The sequence below is a fragment of the Leptonychotes weddellii genome, chromosome 12, assembly GCF_054177405.1.
Source record: "Leptonychotes weddellii isolate Sample4059 chromosome 12, ASM5417740v2, whole genome shotgun sequence".
In the NCBI taxonomy this organism is placed as follows: domain Eukaryota; kingdom Metazoa; phylum Chordata; class Mammalia; order Carnivora; family Phocidae; genus Leptonychotes; species Leptonychotes weddellii.
Window position 1 is genome coordinate 6,076,048 of NC_138380.1, and position 17,022 is coordinate 6,093,069.

The 17,022-nt window shown below is 45.9% G+C and overlaps 4 non-coding genes and 1 pseudogene across 4 annotated transcripts; 2 read left to right on the forward strand and 3 right to left on the reverse strand.

Moving 5' to 3' along the window:
- Window positions 1-2,982: 2,982 nt before the first annotated feature.
- TRNAC-GCA (transfer RNA cysteine (anticodon GCA)) lies at window positions 2,983-3,054 on the forward strand. Its single transcript has one exon. It is a non-coding gene; the product is annotated as a tRNA-Cys (tRNA).
- A 1,587-nt stretch (window positions 3,055-4,641) lies between these two features.
- TRNAC-ACA (transfer RNA cysteine (anticodon ACA)) lies at window positions 4,642-4,713 on the forward strand. The gene has a single exon. It is a non-coding gene; the product is annotated as a tRNA-Cys (tRNA).
- Window positions 4,714-7,747: 3,034 nt separating this feature from the next.
- On the reverse strand, window positions 7,748-7,926 carry LOC145716662 (U1 spliceosomal RNA; annotated as a pseudogene).
- Window positions 7,927-11,752: 3,826 nt separating this feature from the next.
- TRNAC-GCA (transfer RNA cysteine (anticodon GCA)) lies at window positions 11,753-11,824 on the reverse strand. The gene has a single exon. It is a non-coding gene; the product is annotated as a tRNA-Cys (tRNA).
- Window positions 11,825-12,842: 1,018 nt separating this feature from the next.
- TRNAC-GCA (transfer RNA cysteine (anticodon GCA)) lies at window positions 12,843-12,914 on the reverse strand. Its single transcript has one exon. It is a non-coding gene; the product is annotated as a tRNA-Cys (tRNA).
- Window positions 12,915-17,022: the final 4,108 nt, after the last annotated feature.

Sequence of the window (17,022 nt, forward strand, 5' to 3'; positions counted from 1 at the left end):
AAGCGTCTGCCTTCGGCTCAGGTCATGATCCCAGGGTCCTGGGATCGAGTCCCACGTCGGGCTCCCGGCTCAGCGGGGAGCCTGCTTCTCCCTCTGACCCTCTCCCCTCTCATGCTGTTTCCCTCTCACTCGCTCTCTAAAAAATAAATAAAATCTTTAAAAAAAAAAAAAAAAGATACATAAAAGTCCAAACGATCAAACAAGTATAAACAGGGCTGACTATATGAGGTTGTCAAAATTATGGCGACAGAAAGCAGAAGGGGGGATGTCAGGGGCTGGGGGCAGGGGGATGGGCAGTTATTGATGAACAGGGACAGGGTTTCAGTTTCGGAAGATGAAAAAGGTCAGGAGACAGATGGTGGGGATGGTTGCACAGCCATATGAGTATACTTAATGCCACTGAATTGTACACTTAAACATGGTTAAGGCAACACGTTTTATGTTATGTATTGTTTACCACAATTTTTTAAATTGAAAGGGGAAAAAAGGCAAGGACTGAACATTCAGAGAGGAGGTAAATAATTATTCCTGAGAGCCCAGGTTAGGAGAAGCTACTATTGCTGAATATAAAACTCATCTCTGAGCTTCCTGGTAATCAAACAGGAGTGGAAACATACCTATTTATCAACGGAGTGCAATATCTCATTAGCTCTGAGAAACAGCAGACATTCATATGATAGGTCTTTATAGATGGAACACTGGAGAGATGGTTATTGACAGGGCAGCCAGGTACGGATGCACAGGTTGTGCATTATACAACTCCACCAGTTACATAGTACCCTGCAGTTATGTTTAACTAGCCACATTTTACCCCTTTACAAAAAAAAAAAAAAGAGTAGAAACTGTGCAACACACACATATGTATACATGTGTGAGTGTGCATGTGAGCGTGTGTGTGTATGCATGTGTGTGTGGAGGGGGCAGAGCTCACCAGTTAACTACCCAATACACATTCTTCCCTCTTCCTTAGTAACAGAACCCTGATTTTATAGAGCAGTTATGCCCACCCTAAAGACCACATTTCCTGGCCTCTCTTTGGCTAGGGGAGGCAAAGAGGGATAAGATGCAGTCATTGGACAAGACTTCTGGGAAAACTTCAGAGAAGGACAAACACGACATGTCCTTTTTTTGGCCTTTACTCCTGCTTCCTACTTGGAGCACAGATGTGATGGCTGGAGTACCAGCTGCCACCTTGGACCATGGGTCAACCTTGAGGATAGGATCCACATTTCAAGAAAGGCTGACCAGAGAGCTAAAAGGAACCTGTGTCCCTAAAGACACCCTGGAGTGGCCATGCCAGTCCAGGTCTGCTCATCCGCACACACCCTTTGCAAAAGAAAGGCATGTGTATCTAGCTTGTTTACACCACAAAGGAGATGTGTTTACCCCACAAATCAACGTGAGTCAGAAGGCTCCTGTCCTTTCCCCATCAACTACGAAGTATCAAGGACCTAGCTCAGTAGGTCTGAGTTACTCATTAGAAGGAGGCTCTTCTAAGAAGGCTACTTCCTTGACCATGAAACTCCCACTGTTACAGTCAACTGGGCGCTCCTGAGGTCTTCCTAGCTCACCCTGTGACAATGTATAGCAGTGCAAGGAAAGATCCTTCTACAGGCGCACGTTTTGTGGGGCACCCAGCTCCACCTGGTCCAAGCCCACCTCTCTGTGGAATAAAGAGAGCTCAGGGCCCATGTGCATTTGGCTGCTTCCTTGCCTGTAAGCACCCCCAGGAACTTCCTGTCTTTCCCACTAGAAATGCACAGTACAGTAGTGAGCGAGTCTGCCCCCACCCCCACCCCACCCCCTGCACAACAGCACTCTCATTTCTGGTCATTTCTGCATTCTTTAACTGAATGCAGTTTCTAACTGGTGGAGTATGACTCGCCTGCTGGTTGGAAAAGGTAGTTCTACAGAGGGCTTGCATGTCTATCTCAACAGATAGTAAAGTCATCCCTCTATTCCGGAGGAGTTCATGGTCAGCATGTCCTCGAGCCTGGTGCCCTTCAGTAAATACGTCGCGAAAGCAAGCACGAGCCTGGTGACATTCAAAGTGTCGTCCATGAGCTCTCTGTCAATGCTTAGAAATTCTACAACAATCTGACGTTAGCCACTCTGGTGTTGGCGGCGGGGGCGGGGGGGGGGCGGGGGGGGAGGGGGTCTCAAAGTCCGCAAGTCTGATGCAGTATTATTGAGCCATGACAGAATTTTGGAAAATAAAAATAAAGCTGATCCTTCGCTGCAGAAAGTTGGAAAAGCTTTGCTCGACTTCATCCCCCTTGGAGATGCATTTGTCAGCAGCGTGGAACATAAGGCACTTCAGGATTTAGCTCGCTGTGGCAGTCAGAGCCCTCGGGTCCAGCAACGGAAGCCAGATGGAGCCTCAAACGTTTATTACAAATATATATCTCACCAGGAAAGAGGAGGGGGAAAGGAGACTCCAGGCAAGCTTTCTAGGAACAATGCCCCAAGCCGAGCTGCAGACCTGGCGTGCTGAAGAAACACCCACACCCACCGCCAGCACCCAGCGCTGGGGGCCAGTCTCTTTCCACCAGAACCAGCACATGCACCGCATCTGTCCCAAACACTCAAGGCACCATCCCGACGCCATCCCGACACCGCCCCCAAATCACAAACTAGAAAGGATCAATTCGCTTATATCAAAAGGTAAATTCGTGCAGGACTAACGTGGAGAAGCTGACAATGCACATTCTAGTCATCGTTCAGTGGGCAGCACCTTACCCCGGGGCTTCACTTTCTGCCGGAATACCAAGCCAGGTACAGACGTTGTGGTCTCAGATGGAAACTTCAGGGATCTTCCAAGCTGGTGCCGAGAAGGGATGGTGCCTTTTTGGAAAAGGAAGATAGTTATGGCATGAGAGGCTGCGTTTATAGTTGCCCAGACCTAGCAGTTCTGTAGTGAGTCCGAATGAGCAGCCTGTGTGTGGAAGTGTAAGTTTATTAATTACACTTTCTTTAACAGGAGGGGGTATAGCTCAGTGGTAGAGCATTTGACTGCAGATCAAGAGGTCCCCGGTTCAAATCCAGGTGCCCCCTTCAAGAACCTGCTTTTTCCTCCTTCACCTGAAATGACAAAATTGAGTTGAATAGCCACTGTCCTCTAGTACCCCAGACAGGACGAGGCTGGCTTGAGCCTACGAACCAGCACACTTACGGTCATTCCATAGACTCAGCACCGCCTTGAAGACCAAGGACAAGGCCGAATCCATCCCAAATGTCCTTTTTGAGGGTCTGTTTCCCCAGAGCCACAATGGTCCCAATTTCAGCATCATCCAGGGTCCAGTCCAGAGGCAAAAGCTGCCTCCGTTATTTTAGCAGAAAATTTAATATAAATAATCGTTAACGAGTCTATCAGTTTCCTAAAGCTGCTGTAACAAAGTACCACAAGCTGGTGCTTAAAACAACAGAAAGGTATTGGCGCCCCGCTCTGGGGCCCCGAGGCGGAAATCAAGGCGTTGGGGCAGGGCACACCCTCTCTGAAGAGGAGGGTCCTCCCTGGCTGTCGTCTCCCTGTGTGTGTCTCTCCTCTTCCTACCAGGACCGGGTCATACTGTGCCCCGATCCTCTCCACCGTGACCTCACCCCAGCTAGCTGTCTCCCCCATGGCCCCATCCAAGTAAGGTCGCATCCTGCGGTACCAAGGGAAAGATTTCAGCAGATCTTTTTGGAGATCCGACCCATAACAACCAGAACGTGGAGAACTGACAGACGAAAAGGAGGGACTGAGTTTCACGGAGGTGGTAGCTGTCAGAAGCGGCTCGGGCTCCGGGGCCGGGGGAACAAAGAGAGGAGGAGGAACTTGGGAAATCTCACGGGCGTGGGGGGATTCTCTGCAGATCCTGGCCTCGGTTCCCTAAGGAGGCACCGGTGTCCCCGAAAAGCCGTGGCAAGGTGGGTCCTGCGAGCACCAAACTGCAGGTGGCAATCACGGCTGCTCCTGGGACGGGCTGTGGCTGCTAGGTGATCCCAACGGGAACCACCACGGGCAGAACAGGTGCCTGGTCCGGCTCCCACCTTCCCGTCTCCCTCCCGGAGCCCTACGGGGGACCAACCGGGAAGCCACCCGGCAAAGGATAAGCGTGGTTTACAGAGTCCCAGAGCCAGCATCGCAGGGCAGAGCCCAGAAAGGGGGACTTGGAGCCTAGGGACAGTCATTTCTTCAGGTGGCTCATCTCACCCAGCAGTTTAAGGGTTGACTACGTGGAGAGCTGAGGCGATGAGAGAGGGTTCTGGCTGCATCCGAGGGTGTAGCATTGTGTGGAGGGCTCCGACCCACCACCAGTCCGTGTGTCTTCTACCCTTCAAGTGGTGCGCATTCTGGGCATTCTGAGTCTGTTTTCAGGTGCTCAGCACAAAAACCACAATACAGATGTTACGACAGATCCTTCCAGCTGTCAGGGAATGCTTCCCAAGTTACTGCTCTCGCACAGGCCCTGAAGATGGAGAGGTTGCCCAGCTGGGGGAGAAAGCAACCTGCTGCCGCTTCTTCTAAAGCAGGGAAATGAGTTAGCAGTAAAGCAGGTCCTGCAACTCAGCCTCCGTGCTGAAGGGGCCATCCGGGGCGGGAGTTCTGGGTGTGGCTGCACAGGGAAAGGGTATTAATTGGATCTCACTGGTATAGCAGGGGGTATAGCTCAAGGGTAGAGCATTTGACTACAGATCAAGAGGTCCCCAGTTCAAATCTGGGTGCCCCCTGGCATTTTAGCCACTAGCGGTGGTGGTGGTGGTAAAGAAGCTCCAATTTCCTCTCCTCTTGCTGAATCTGGGTTCTGAGTTTTCTTGCAAAGGGTGAAGAAGCAGAGATCACACCCAAGCCGGCAGCTCTGCTCAGGTGGTGTGTTTGTCCCCTCCTCTGATCTCCCCACACTCCCCTCACCTGGTCCCTGCACTCACCAGTGTGTACTTGGTCTCCTGGCCAAGGGTGAGGACTCTGTCCTTTGAAGGTAGCCAGAAGGAAATCTGAGATCATCTATAAAAGGACAATATTTCAACTGCTGTATGACTTACCAACAGTTGCAAAGGAAGCCAGAAAGCAGTACAATAACACATTCCATATGTTGAGAGGAAATCACAGTCAGCTTTGAATTCTATTCCCAGCCAAACTATTCTTCAAGAACAGACAAAAGCTGAGAGAGTTTACTGCCAACAGACTCTCACTAAAGCAAATTTTAAATATATACTTTAGAGAAAAGAGAAATGATCCCAAAATGGGAGATCTGAGACCAAAAAAGGAATGTTGAAAAAAGAAAATATAAGATATGTAAATAAATCTTAAAAAATCATTGACCATATAACACAATGCTAATGTATAATTTATAAAGTTTTTTTAAAAAGATAAAACTGGGGTGCCTGGGTGGCTCAGTCGTTAAGCGTCTGCCTTTGGCTCAGGTTATGATCCCAGGGTCCTGGGATCAAGCCCCGCATGGGGCTCCCTGCTCCGTGGGAAGCCTGCTTCTCCCTCTCCCACTCCCCCTGCTTGTGTTCCCTCTCTCGCTGTGTCTCTCTCTGTCAAATAAATAAAATCTTTAAAAAAAAAAAAGATAAAACTAAAATACTGGTTAACAATAACATACAAGGAACAGAGTGATAAGAGTTAAAGTATCTTTATGTAATTTGTGAGGAGGATAAAAATATTAACATTAGAACTTTAAGATTTGAAAGCAGAAATTTCTAGTGTATCATTTCAAAAGTTGTGATTTTGCCAGGCAAAAGGGGATAAAAGAATGCAGGGTATATGCTGGTAGTCTTGCTAAACACTCATTAATTCTAATAATTTCTTTGTTGATTCTTTTCAATTTCTTATGTATATGCTCATACCGTCTAAGTACTTTGCAAGTTTTATTTCCCTTGTTCCAGGCCTTAAGATTTTTCTTACCTTATTGTACCGATTAGGACCTCAAGTGTAATGTTGAATAAGGGTGTTAATAGTAAATATCTTGACTCATTCTGATTTCAGATGAAAAGCTCTCAACATTTTACCATTAAGTACATATCATGAATTATACTTTTCCTAAGTGATCTTTATCAAATTAAGGAATTTTTCTTCAATTTCTAGTGTGCAAAAAAAAAATTTATCATGGATGTGAAATTTTATCAAACCCCCTTTTTGCATCTATTGAGATAATCATATGATTTTTCCTCTTTTAGTCTATTTACATGGTGAATTACACTTATTGCTTTTTGTAAAATTAAACATACTTTGGATTTCAGATATAAATCCGACTTAGTCATGAAGTCCTATCCTATATATATATATATCAGATATATACATTTGTCAATTCTGTTAGATAATAATTTAATTTTTTGTACCTATGTTTATGAGTGAGATTGGCCTATGCATTCTTTATACTGTCCTTGTTGGGTTTTGGTATCAAGATTGTGCTAATCTCGTAAAAAGAGTTATAGAATGTATATATCTTTTCTATTCTTAGATTTTTATGTAAAAATAGTTACTGCTTATTTAAGGATGAGACAAAACTCACCAGTAAAACCATCTCACCGGAAATTTTTGTGAAAAAGTTTCAAATAACAGTTTGAATAAAGTAACTACTTAAAACTTAGAGGACTATTCAGCTTTTCTATTTTTTTGTGTGTGTCAGCTTTATTAAGTTGTAGTATTTTTTAAGTTATTGCTCAATTTCAGCATAGCATAGTAGCAAAGTCTTTGGACGCTTAACACATAATACGTGGGTTCAAATTCTGGGCTCTGAGTGGACTTAGTGAAATCGATTAACTCCCTTAGCCTCAGTTTTGCCATATATAAAAAGGGCATGATTATAGAAATGAGCACAGTGATAATGCCTCATTCGTGGAGATGTTATGAAAATTAAATTAACATTAATAAAATAAAAATTAACATTTTTAAAGTACATAAAATCATGTCTGCCACACAGTTTAAGTTCTTTGTTCATGTTTGTTAGATTTTTAAATTTTTTGTATATTGTTTTTCATAATGTTAAATAATCATTATTTTAAAGTCTAAAGAATCTGCAGTTTTGCTTTTTAATTTCTGATATAGGTTTATTTGTTTCTGTTTATTTTTCTTATCAGTTTCATGAAAGGTTAGTCAATCTTTTCTTTTCAAAAACCAACTTTTGGCTTTGTTAATTCTGTCTATTGTGTGTTTGTTTTCTATTTCATTAATTTCTGCTCTTTTCTTTCTTCTCTCATAGTGTTCTTTTATCCAGTTTTTCTAACTTCTTGAGATGGATTTTTAGTTTATTTCTATTCTTCTTTTCCAGCATATTGCTCAAAGCTACAAGTATTTCTCTAAATGCTGATTTAATGTCCATCAATGGATGAATAGATGAAGAAAATGTCACACATACACACACACACAGTGGAATATTATTCAGCCATTAGAAAGAAGGAAGTCCTGCCATCGGTAACAACATGGAGGAAACTGGTGGGCACTGTATTAAGCAAAATAAGCCAGGAACGCCCCCGCCCCCCAAAAAGGTAAATACCGTATGGTATCACTTATATGTGAAAAAAAATTTTTTTAAGTCAAATCCAGAAACAGAGAGTGGATTGGTCATTGCCAGGGGCTGAGGGGTGGAAGAAATGGGGGGATGTTGGTCAAAGGGTAGAAACTCAGTTATAAGGTGAATAAGTTCCAGAGATCTAATGTACATCATGGACACTATAGTTAATAATACTGTATTGTAAACTTGAAAGTTGCTATGAGAGTAGATCTTAAGTATACACACACACACACACAAGTAACTATGTGGGGTGATGGTATGTTAATTAACTTTTTTTTTCAGTCCCCTCTACCACAAATTATGCAGTCGAGTTTCCCACATTTGGGGAAATCACAGGGGTCAGCACATCCGGACTGCAATGAATGAGCCTCACCCTGGAAAAACCACCTTCATGATCATGGTATCTCCCCTGCCAAGTAAGTATGGGTGTGTTAATTGACTTGATTTTGGTAATCATTTCACAATGTATATGTAAATCATATCATACATTGTACACTTTAAATATATTACAATTCTATTTGTCAATTGTATCTCAATAAACCTAGAGGGGAAAGAAACTAAAAATTTTTATTTATTCATAATGTTTTTGTCCCTTCTGTTAATTAATGAAAAAGGTTTATAAAAATTTTCCACTCTAATTCTAGGTATGTTTATTTCTCTTTGTTATTCTGTCAAGTTTTTGCCTTGCATATTTTGAAGCTATATTACTAGAAGCATAAAAATCAGGAATTTTTACATCTTCCTGTTAAATTCAGCCTTTGGTTATTAATAATTTATCTTTTTATCTCTAGTAATATTTCATGTTTTAAAGACTATTCTGTCTGATAGTAAGCTACACCTGCTTTCTTTTTGTTAATGTGTTGCCAGTCATTTATTTTTTCATCCTTTTACTTTTCAATCTTTCTGTATCCCAAATTTTAGATGATGTCTTTTGTAAATAGAATATAGCTGGTTGGTTTTAACCCCAGTATGATAATCTCTGTCTTTTAAACTGGGGCATTTAATTTATTTACTTTTAGTGTAATTGCTGATGTATTTGTATTCAAGTCTACCTCATTTTATGCTTTCAATTTATAGTGCTTATTTATGTTTTTCTCTCTTTCTCCCTTTTTTTTTTTTGACTGAGATTTTTATAATGCTATTATTTTTCCCTACTGGTTTGAAAAATATAAATGCTATTTCTTCTATTTTAGTGATTATGCTACAAACTCCATATGCATAGTTATTTCTCAAAGTCTGTGGTTAGCCAGTGGATTTATCTTCTGCACAGGTAATACAAACACCTTAGAATACTTTAAAAAATTTTTTTTTGTTTACAATTTTTTTAAGATTTTATTTATTTATTTGACACGGGGCGGGGAAGAGCAAGCACAAGCAGGGGGGAGTGGCAGGCAGAGGAAGAAGCAGGCTCCCCACTGAGCAAGGAGCCCAATGTGGGGTTCAATCCCAAGACCCTGGGATCACGACCCAAGCCAAAAGCAGCCGCTTAACCAACTGAGCCACCCAGGTGCCCCAGCATCTTAGAATACTTTTTTTAAAATTATTTATTTGACAGAGAGAGACACAGCGAGAGAGGGAACACAAGCAGGGGGGTGGGGGAGGGACAAGCAGGCTTCCCGCTGAGCAGGGAGCCCGATGCGGGGCTCAATCCCGGGACCCTGGGACCATGACCTGAGCCGAAGGCAGATGCTTAGAGACTGAGCCACCCAGACTCCCCTTAGAATACTTTCAACTGCACTTACTTTCCTCCCAACTTATATGCAGTTTTTGTCTTTTACATTATTCCATAAGTTGTGTTAACCTCATTATTGTTATTTTTTATACAGTCAATGTTCACTTAAATTTATTCAGATATTTACTATTTCTTGGCCTCTGTCTTCCTTACTACATCTGTCCTTCCATCCAAATCATTTCCCTGCTGCTTAGAATATACCTTTTAGAATTTCCTTGAGTGCATGCATGCTATGGATGAGTTATTTCAGTTTTTATTTGTCTGAAATTGTCTTTATTTTACCTTCACTCCTGAAGGATATTTTACCTGAGTACAGAATTTTATGTTAACAGTATTTCAGTAGATGCAATTCCACTGCCTTCTGGTTTTCATTGTTACTCTAGAAAACTCAGTTGTCAATCTCATTGGACCTCATTGAAAATAATGTGTCTTCTTTTTATGATGCTTTTGAGTTTCTTGTCTGTGATTTTCTGCAGTTTTACTACAGTAACTCTGGGTATGGATTTAATTTTGTTTCTTATGTTTGAGATTCACTGGGGTTCTTGAATGTCAGCATTAACGTCTTTCCTAAGTTGCAAAATAGTCTTAGCCTTTGTCTCCTCAAATATTGCCTCTACTTCATTCTCTCATTTTCTCTTCCAGGAGTCCATTTAAATGTACACTAGACCTTCCTACTGTATCCTCTAGATTTTTTACTCTCTATTCTGTGTTTGCTGTGCTTTTGTCTGCATGCTTTATAATGGATGCTTTTTCATCCCAATGTTCTAATTCACCGATTTTCTCTTTGGCTGAAATCATTCACTGACTATAACATGGACATACTCATTGAATTTTTAATTTTAGTTATTGATTTTTAGATACAAAATTTCTTTGTTCTCTTTTCACATCTTCTTAGTTACTTCTTATGCTTTCCAGCTTCCTACTGAAATTTTCAAGCTTGTCTCTTATCTTCTTGAAAACAGCAAGCATTGTTTTTTTTTACAGTGTGTTTCTGCAGTTCTAATACAAAAAGTCCCTGTGTTTAGTTCTGTGGTCTGTTGTTTCTATTGATTTTCATTGGTGGTTTTTGCCTCATTGTGTACATAGTTATTCTTGACTACATATTGAACACTGTATTAAAAAATGTATTTGTAGGGCGCCTGGGTGGCTCAGTTGGTTAAGCGACTGCCTTCGGCTCAGGTCATGATCCCAGGATCCTGGGATCGAGTCCCACATCGGGCTCCCGGCTCAGTGGGAAGCCTGCTTCTCCCTCTCCCACTCCCCCTGCTTGTGTTCCTGCTCTCGCTGTCTCTGTCTCTGTCAAATAAATAAATAAAATCTTTAAAAAAAAAATGTATTTGTAGAACTAATCTGAAGCCAGGTGGAGATGATAGTATCCTTCATTTGCTTTTTCCGGGTATGTGAGTGGCTCTAGTAGTCAGGATATCTTAATATAATTTCAAGGCTTGAGTTTTCTGGACCATCCAGATGTCACAAAGACCAGCCCCAAATTCTTTCAGGGACTGTTTTTGCTCAGTTCACCCTTCCTCCTCAGGGTCCTAGCCCAAAGCCAGAGTTGGTTTTACCTGTGTCCCTATTCTAGGTGGGCCCAGAATTCTGACTTCTATCCCCCTGGTCCTGAGAGACTTCCAGAAATTCACTTAGCCTCTCCACTCCCTCTCTTGGACTGAAAACCATGGTCAGGGCCAAAGCAGCCTCTCATGTGGAGCTTAATCTTTCTGTTTCCCATTTGTTCTGAATCTCCACTTTGTATTTCCTATCTAACTAGTTGGCCCTCTGAGGCTTTTGATGAGATGTTTGTAATATTTTCCCAGCTTTTTTATTTGTCCTCATAGGAAAGATTGGTTCAAATTACCTTCTTCATTAAGGAACATGGAAATTCCTCTGCAGGATTCTTTATACCATTATATGTTTTAAATCTTTTGACTAAATTTTTAAAAATGATTATATAAATTAGGGTCTACTTCTAGGCATTCTCCCCAAGGAAATACTGATGCAAGTTAAAAAAGAAAGAGTGGTAAGACACAAAAGAGGGAGAAGGGAGAATCAAGTGGTCTAAGTGTGTGGTAGAGGCAGCCTCTCAGAGATTCCCAGGGGGAGGACAGACGCTCTGCTTTTGATATGCTAACTCTTACAGTCACTTCTGGGAAGTAGGAAGATGCATATCCACACTTCACAACTGGTAGCAGTAAGAACAAAGAGATAGTCTTCTCTCTGGAGATTATAACAAGGTTGAGAAAATGAGACATTAAGAGAAAGGAAGTGAAGTCTCCCCACAGGCCATGAAGGGCAAGAGTCTCCAGGTAGGTAGGAGGGGACTGAGCCAACTTCATCAGCCTCTTCGGTGAAATGTGACCCCAGTAGCTATTGTCTGGATGATGCTTAGGGTAAGATTCTGGGAGCTGGTCCTGGTGCAGATCCTGAATTTTTATCCCAAGACAAAGAGCATTCGTTTAATGGTTCTATGTGGGGAGAAGAGGCAGAAATGCCAGCACCCGCTTCAGTAATTTAAAAAGAAAGGGGGCACCTGGATTGGAACCAAGGGCCTCTTGATCTGCAGTCAAATGCTCTACCCCTGAGCTATACCCCCTCCTGTTTATTGCTTCTCATTATCACCTTTTCACCCACGCACTGCACTCAGGACCTCTATGTCTATAATTTGCTGGGTTTTTTCTGCATGTCCCAGGAGGTGGCAAGCCTCCTCCACTGTAGTCCACTTTCCTGTCTTCCCCTCTCAACCTTAACTAGTCCCCCTCTCTCCTGCTCTCTTCCCCAAGCAGTAGCAATGGCATCAACCTTCACACCTGGAAAGATCGTTCAAGTCTGTACCAGTCTTTCTGCCGAGGCTGGCACATAGTCATCAGAACAACAGTGGTTGCTTCTGGGCCTTAAGTGAACCTCACGCTCAGCCCAGGGAGAGCCTCCTCCATACTCCAAGCCCCAGGAGGGTGCTCATTGTTTCACTCATTCATTTATTCACTCAACAAACCCTCTTGGAGCATGATAGGCGCCAGGCTCTGTCATCCATGTTGAGGACACAGACTAATAAAACATTATCCCTGTTCCTCAAAGAGTCTTAGTCCAAGCAGGAGACAAACCCACGAACCAAAGTATTTCCACAGAGTGGCAGAAGTCCAAGCAGAGAGCTGTGAGAACAGGGAGTAAGAAGCTATGCTGCTAGGAAGTCAGGAGGGGCTTCGTGGAGGAAATGGACAAGCAGGACCCTGCTAAAACGAAGAAGCTAGGGAGGCCAAGGAAGAATAAGGCCAGGGGAGGAATAAGAACCAAAATGTTTTTAAGAAGTGGGTCAAGTGTGTCTGGAGATCAGTGAGGCTTGAGACTGAGATCACAAGGAAGGTGTGTTCATCAAGCCAGGAAACATTTTGGAAGTCTGGTTCCTGCTAAGGCAATGAGGGTACTCCCAGGCATTGTTGCTGGGGAAAGCCTGTGACACAGCCTGACCAGCTTGACCTCAAGGAACCCTCACAGCCACCCTCCCTGTTGTCCAATCCTAGAGATGAGGACAGAACAGAACCCAGGCACAGACAGCATCAGAATTATTTGCCTCCTTCTTATTTACTACTTCACAGCCAAAAGTGACTTTAGCAAGGGGGCACCCGGATTTGAACCGGGGACCTCTTGATCTGCAGTCAAATGCTCTACCCCTGAGCTATACCCCCAAGCCTGCCTTTAAACCTTAATTGCACCCCTTGAGCTGTGCAGTTGCCTTGTTTCTGGACTGCTACAGACAAGTTCCTGGAAGCAGGCAGCCTGCCCCATGACAGCCCTGCTCTCCCAATCATCACTCACTCATTCATCCACATATAAACACCTACTAACCAGCTTCTACAGGCCCGGCTCATCCTTCCCTCTCCTTCCATTTCCTCTTCCTCCCCCTCTGGCTCACTTACCTCTGCCACCCCTGTTCCGTCTTTGCCGTGGTGGGCAGTCATTGGCTTTCCCATCCGAGTAGAGCCTTGGTCCCCTCCCCGCTCCCTGCACTGCGGGGCTGAGGAGAGAGGTCTCTGCACGGATGGAGGAGCAGGTCTGGGACAAGAACCTGGTCCTGGCACCACACCCGGAGACACAGAGGACCCCCTTTCTCCCTTTCCACCATATGCTCATCCACTTAACCTGCTGAATACTGTGGAGGAATCAGGTGGACCAGTTCCAGATTCCTGCTCAAGGAGAAAACCCAGCTGAGGAGGGGTGGAACACTGTGACAGCTTGCTTGTGAGCCCCGGGCGTGGAAAACGGTGGCTTCCAAGACTCCCCAGCGGATGTAGGCAGCTCTGTGTGCTGTGAGCAGCGGGGAATGAGGAGGTGGCCAGGCGAGGGGCTGCACGGGTGGGGGACACAGCCCAAGGAAGCTCCTCCCACCTCAGCCCCACCCAGTGATGGAGAAGCCAAAAGAGGGTCTGAGACCTTACCAACCCTTCCCAGTGCCCTCCCCGCCCCCTCCCTTGTCCCACAGAAGCAGCCTTCCCTACAGTCTATGCGCTCACAGGACTCTAGGGAAGTAGCTCTTTTGTTCAGAAATACTGAGGAAGGCCCTAGAGCCTGGAGTGCTGAGCCAAGTCACCTTGCACCTGAAGTGATTTCACACTCTTTGAGCTCTCCTCCTTTCTCCAGGCCGCCGGGACACACCAAAATTGACCACAGGCTCCTTCCAGTGGGTCCACTGGTCCACTGACCCAAGGGGCTGACATTTTTAGTTCCGACTGACTGGAGGGCAACGAGGTGGCAACCAGCGAGCAGGAACTGGCCCCTGACTGGTCCCTGCCCTCGGCCTCGGCGGAGAGCTTGTGTGAACCCAGGTGCGCCCGGCCTCGCGGGCTCCTTCCCCTGACAGAAAGCTGGTGGTGAGGCTGCTGGCTGGCCCTGCTCCACATGGGCTCCCAGCCCTCAGGCTCCTCTCCCACACCCAGGCCACCAGTCCGCCACTCCAGTCCCCTCGGGGAAGGAGACTTGTTTGAGCAGCTAGGCTTGGAAACAGGCCCGAGACGCTGAAGCCGCCGAGGGTGTGGGCCTCGGGGCTGGCAGGATAGGGGTGCCGGGGAGGGAAGCGTCTTGCTGGGCTGGGCCCCATGGGAGGTGGCCAGAAAGGGAGACAGGAGAGAAGACTCTAGGAGGACAGTGTGTGGGCGAGGCGGGACTGCTGAGGCCCGGCGCTGGGAAGGGACGGTTCCCCGACACTGTTCTCGTTAACCGTGGTCGCTAAGAAGGAAACCATAAGCAAAAATAGCCAGAATGTGAAATGTCTCAGGAAAGCAAGAAACGTGCGTTCTAAGCACAGGGCCGTGAGGTCAACGTGATGAAGTGAATTCTGGCAGAACGGGGTCACAGCAGCAGCGGGGAGAGAGGACAGGACGAGGGGCTCCCTGACCCGTTTGTTACACACCGTGTTGAAGGGGCACCACTCCTGCTGCATCGTGTTGGGGAAGGGCTGACAACTTCCTCATTGTCGTACCAAAACCCAGAAATATTTGGGCTTTTACATAGAAAATTTCATAAAGTTTTTACTGATGTGTCATATTGCCAACATTAAAGAAAATCGGTTTCCTTCTGAGACTGAGAGCTGGCGGCGTGACTTCGAGTTAGGCGAAAATTTCTTAAATATGACACCAAAAGCTCACCCGATAAACTGGACTTCATCAAAATTAAGAACCTGTGCTCTTTGAAAGACACTGTTAGGACAAGGAAAAGGCAAGTCACAGACGGAGAGGAAGTATTTGCAAGCCACTTATCTGATACAGGACTTGCACCAACAGACAGAACCTTCAAAACTCAACCCTAAGAAAACAAACAAGCCAAATGAAAAAAATGGACAGAGGATCCGAGAAGATACTTCACCAAAGAAAACATACGATGGCAACAAGCACATAAAAATACCCTCGACATCGGCAGTGATGAGGGAAATAAACATTAAAACCACGATGAGAGACTACATTGTGCTAGAACGTAAGTCCACAAGACGGACGGTGAGCAGTGTTGGGCAGGGTGTGGAGCGGCTGCGGCCACCGTGGGGAATCGTTTGGCAGCTCCTTAAAAGGCGAGGCATACACCTTCCATACGACTGAGATATTATACTCCCAAGGACTTCCCTGAGAGAAATGAAGGCACTCAGCCATGCGCTAGTGCATGAAGGTTCTCAGCAACTTAATTCTAAAGCCAAAAACTGAGAACAACTCAAGTATTTATCAACAGGTGCAAGGATAAAGGGCGGTGTGGGCCTCGGATGGAATACTTCTTATGGATAAAAACAAAGGAGCTATTAATACTCAGAACCGTAGGGACAGATCTCAAATAATTATCTTGAGTAAATGAAGCCAGACCAAAAACAAACAAACAAAAAGGCGGGCGGGGGGGGAGTACATATGCTCTGATTCCATTTATATATAATTCTAGAAAATGAAACCTAGTCTGCGAACACAGACAGCAGGTCACAGGTTGCCTGGAGTGGTGACAGTATTTTAACGGACTAGTGGCTGAGGGGTGCGAGATTCCGGGCCCCAGCTCGGACACACCGTCTGTTTCATCCCTGTCCCACCTTACACTCCCTTCCCAAAGCTCTGTGGCCTCCATCAGCCCTCCGGGGGCGACACCCCCTCACTCTCCCCCAGCAGAGATCATTCGCTTTCACACTTGGCAGGGGTGTTCGCTGCTCCTGGACCACTCGTCTTCTTGTCTGGCGAAACTGAATAATGCACAACTGATTCATCCAAGCCCCTGGAGTCAGTGGCCATTCTGTGATCCAGTCCCCTCTCTCTCCTTCCCATCTCCCCGAGTCTCTTGGGAGTGCTCTGAGCAGCTACCATCAACAGCCTTCTCCTCTGACTGCGTGTCAAGCCACGTGTCAGTCTGCACATCCCTCTCACTCCCAGGACACGACCCCCACCTGGGGTTTTCCTTCTGGCCGTCCCGCTGTCTTTAAACACGGGGGAGCACCCCCTTGTGCAACCTGCCTCCCGGCCTCACGGCCGCAGCTGTGCCGGCCTCCAGGATGCTTCCCCCCCAGCCCTGCCAGCTTAGGCCTCTGCTCCTCCATGCTCTGCCTGTGCGTGGAGATCTCTGCGTCCATGCTGATGAGCCTCCCCCGTCCCTGGTCCCTCAGTGCCTTGACCTCGACTCCTCTTTGGACAGAGCACACCGCTGGGACCTGGTTATCATTGGAAACTGCCCCACCTCCACAAGCGTCCCATCCTCAAGGTAATCTCTAACTTCCCCCCTCCAGCACATCCGCACACCGCCCTCTGCCCTTCTCCTTCCCTTTCCCCGCAGCTGTTCAGCTCTTCCCCGCCTTTCACCCTCCTACCCAACATAGATGCCATGCTTCGCCACTGTGCTTGGCTTCCTTGGCTGTTCTCACGGGGTCCCAGAGGACTCGGGCGGTGGGGACCAAGGCTGCTAGAAGCTCCGGACTCTGGGAGAGCCTGTATTCATCATATTTTTTAATTTTCTCTATAGGCACATCTCATTTTATTGCACTTTGCTTTATTGTGATTCCCAGATTGTGTTTGTTTTTTTTTTTTTTACAAATTGAAGGTTCAGGATGTCCGTGGAGGAAGTGGAAACAGCAAGAGAACAGAACGAGGAGCGCGGCCTGAAGCGGGGACCGACGTGCCGCAAGCTCAGGAGCAAACGGGACCGGCCGAGCAGGTGCTGCTCCGGGACGAGCCAAGCACGGGGGTTCCCGAGTCCCCTCCCGGGGGGACAAAGGATCCGGCGCGTGACAGCAGCTCGGCTGATGCGGCGGCGGCGGCGGGGCCCGAGAGGACCGACTCCCAT